This window comes from Gymnoscopelus microlampas, assembly GCF_963454915.1.
Source record: "Gymnoscopelus microlampas genome assembly, chromosome: 8".
In the NCBI taxonomy this organism is placed as follows: domain Eukaryota; kingdom Metazoa; phylum Chordata; class Actinopteri; order Myctophiformes; family Myctophidae; genus Gymnoscopelus; species Gymnoscopelus microlampas.
In genome coordinates, this window is record NC_139945.1 from 35,866,387 (window position 1) to 35,870,503 (window position 4,117).

The 4,117-nt window shown below is 44.0% G+C and overlaps 1 pseudogene across 1 annotated transcript in view; it reads left to right on the forward strand.

The window, feature by feature from the left end:
- LOC311050046 (nuclear transcription factor Y subunit alpha-like) overlaps nt 1-3,752 on the forward strand; it is a 15,537-nt pseudogene extending 11,785 nt beyond the window's left edge. The window contains exon 3 of the transcript in view: nt 3,548-3,752. The product of the transcript in view is annotated as a nuclear transcription factor Y subunit alpha-like (transcript). The remainder of the gene's footprint in view (nt 1-3,547) is intronic.
- Nucleotides 3,753-4,117: the final 365 nt, after the last annotated feature.

The following is a 4,117-nucleotide window of genomic DNA, read 5'->3' on the forward strand; positions in this document are numbered from 1 at the left end:
CTCTACTACATCAGGAGGATTCGCCCCTTCCTCACGGAGAAGGCAGCCCAGGTGCTCATCCAGGCTCTTGTCATCTCCCGCCTTGACTACTGCAACTCCCTCCTGGCTGGTGCTCCGGCATCTGCCATCAGACCTCTGGAGCTTGTTCAGAAAGCTGCAGCTTGTCTGGTGTTCAACCGCCCCAAGTTCTCTCACACAACTATCCTTCTCCGTTCTCTACACTGGCTCCCCGTAGCAGCTCGGATCCACTTTAAAACCCTGGTGCTAGCCTATAGGGCAGTGAAAGGAACAGCTCCTTCTTACCTCCGGGCTATGGTCGATGCCTACACCCCTGCCCGACCACTTCGGTCTGCCACCTCGGGGCGACTGATTGCCTCGTCACTCAAGGGTCCTTCTGGTCGATCGACACGGTCACGACTTTTTTCTGTTCTGGCCCCACAGTGGTGGAATGAATTTCCCACTGATATCAGGACAGCAGAGTCACTGCCCATCTTTCGCCGCAGGCTGAAAACCCACCTCTTCAGGAAACACTACCCTTCCTCTTTGTCTGGCTTACTTGTTGTTAACTAGTTGTACAAACTCTTATTTTATTGTTGTACTGTTTTATTGGATCTTGTTTAGTCGATACACTTTTTGTATTAGCTCGTGCTCATTTGATTTTGCTATTTTGTCTCATCTGTTTAAGAAAGTAGGTAGCTGATATATAGCACTTTTACCTTAGCGCTAGGTATACTCTTGGTTGCTTGTTTTTGCAGGAAATGCACTTAAGACTTCTGGTGATTAGTAGTTTTGTTCCCTACCTATGTTGAATGCACTTATTGTAAGTCGCTTTGGATAAAAGCGTCTGCTAAATGAATGTAATGTAACCTTTGTTCTCTGAGTGAAGAGTCTATCTCTCTACCGCATTCAGCATTCAGCATTCAGGTTTGTACGGCTCTGACCACATCCATGCTTACTATGACAAACTAGGGGCTAAAAAAGACTCATTCTCATTCAAACCAGTAAATGCTGATGATGTGCAGAAAAAACTTTTAGCCCTCCAGCCGAACAAGGCCACCGGCCTTGACAATATCCCCACCAGATTCCTCAGAGACGCAGCTACTGCTATTGCCCCCATAGTAGCCCAAATCACAAACCTATCCATCAGCCAGTGTCACGTCCCACAGGATTTCAAATTGGCAAGAGTTATCCCTCTGCATAAAAAAGGAAGCAAATTAGAACCTGGCAACTATAGGCCTGTTTCCATCCTTTGTTCCATCTCAAAGGTTGTAGAGCGAATTATTCAAGAACAAATCAACAGCTACCTCAGCGAGCATAAACTGTTGTTTGAATTCCAATCGGGCTTCAGAACCTCCCATTCCACTGACACATGCCTGCTGTATTTGACCGACTACATCAAACGTGAGGTAGACGCGGGCAAATACTGCGGCATGGTCATGTTGGACCTCCAAAAAGCGTTCGACACTGTAAACCATTCAATTTTACTTGATAAGCTGAGGGCGATTGGTTTCGACTGCACATCACTAAACTGGATGAGATCCTACCTGGAGGGAAGAGAACAAGTGGTTGACATCAACGGAACCATGTCCTCTTCCCTCCCGGTGAGCTGTGGGGTTCCTCAGGGCAGCATTCTAGGGCCGTTACTGTTCCTTTTATACATTAACGACATGAATGCTGCCTGTAACTGCAAATTGTTCCTGTTCGCTGATGACTCGGCACTCCTGATCTCGGGAGAGGACAAGCTGCAAGTTGAGGAGGCGCTCAGCTCCGAACTCTCAAAAATCCGTACTTGGCTTACTGATAACAAACTGTCACTACACCTTGGGAAAACTGAATCCATTCTCTTTGGGACCAAACATTCCCTCAGACAGATGGATGTAAATGATTTCAAGGTCAAAGTCGATGGCACAATTATCTCTAGCAAAGAAGAGATTACCTATTTGGGTTGTATTCTCGACAAATACCTGTCAGGTGAAAGCATGGGGACAAAGGTGGTCAAAATAGTAAACCAGAGAACCAAATTTATGGGCAGAGTTTCCTCTTTTGTCAACCCTCAGGCCCTCAGGACCCTCTCAGGGGCCCTGATTCAACCACATTTTGACTATGCTAGCATCTCCTGGTACTCCAACACCTCAGTGTCACTGAAGACTAAACTTCAAACCTCCCAAAACAAACTGATTCGGCTACTCCTCGGATTGGGGCCCATGACCCACCTTTCTCCCACCCATTTTGCCAGCCTAGGCTGGCTCAGGGTGGAAGACAGGGTTAAACAACTAAAAATGGGACTGGCCTTCAAAATTGTAAATGAAAATTTGCCCGATATGCCCCCTATTCCCGCATATCTGAGTAAATACCTCCAAAAGGTTAGTGACACCCACAGTCACAATACCAGAGGGAGTGCAAACAACAATTTGGTACCACCCACCCATAAAACAAACATGGGCAAATTCTCCTTCTACAGCACTGCCACCCAGGTTTGGAATGGTCTAACCCCATCCCTCAAAAAATGCAGTTCGCTGGGCTCATTTAAAAGAGCCTTAAAAAATCACTTTTCAGGAGGCCAAAAGAGGAGGTAGTACCATTTTCCCGTTAGACAGCCGACCCCCCCCCCCCCCCCTGTTCTTGTACATATCTTTCCCCCCTTTTTTATTCCATTGGATGTACATAGTGTGATATATATATATGTATATATATATATATATATATGTATATATATATATATATATATATGTATATATATATATATATGTGTATATATATGTATATATGTATATATATATATATATGTATATATATATATATATATATATATATGTATATATATATATATATATATATATATATATATATATATATATATATATATATATATATATATGTGTATATATATGTATATATATGTATATATATATATATATATATATATATATATATATATATATATATATATATATATATATATATATATATATATATAATTTTTTTGCTGTTTTATTTTTTATTTCTTTGTGTAATGATATTCGAACTGTGGTGCCACTATATATGTCTATGAATTGAATACCAAGGCCCTCATTGGAAACAAGTCCGCAAGGACTTTTATGAACGGACCTGTTAGACAAAGTATTTTAAATGTAAATGTGTTGTTTTACATTCTTTTGCCTAATAAAATATTCAATCAAAAAAAAAAACCGAACATATTTCATATGTATGGGGAATGACCCCACCTCACTTTTGACATGGATATTTCTTTAAGGCACACCAGGCGTACTGGCACGCACAGATATATAAGGCCCAGGTGTGCGTGAATACACTGGTTTTACTTTCCATTTTACTTACTGCTTCCGAGAGAAATTGAGGTGTCGCTCTTCACTCAGAGAGCAAAGGTTACAACGTATCGAGACTATCTCTCCACCCAACATATTTCATATGTATGGGACACCTCGCAAGGAAGCGAAGCTGTCTCAGAACGACAGAGCCAACACCAGTGCGCTCCGGCCCAAGCACATACTGTATTTAAAATATTCACAAGTGTATTTACAACCCCCAGGGTGGCTGGACAGCCAGACGCTAAACGCTCAGGCACAAGACGCTATACCCAGAGCCTGGCCAAGGCCAGTTACCACAGGGGTGAAGGGCCGCTCAAGCCAGCCCGCCGGACACAAGGGCAACTGACTGAGGGCGACGCCTACCGCTGGGCAGCATGCAAGACTGACTCCCCAAAGGGAGCGGATGCAGCCACATTCAGTTGGTAGAACAGGGTGAATGTCGATGGAGTCGACCAAGTTGCTGCCGTGCAGATCTCTGTCCGAAACAGCGACAGCGCCCGAGGCTGCCACTCCACGAGTGGAGTGTACCCGCACACTCCTACCTGCTGGATGCTGTGATCCAGTGGGACAGTCTAGCCTTCGACAGTGGTCTACCAAAGCACTCCTGCTTAAAGCACAAAAGAGCTGGTCCGTTACTCTATGGGCATGTGTGGCCCTGATGTACGACTCTAATGCTCTAACAGGGCAGAGTGGGGCTCTGTCTCTGTACTCCATCTGTCTGCATGTCAAAGAGAGGACAGAGCTCAATCACTTGATTGAGATGTGTCTCTGAGAGAACGTTGGGGAGAAAG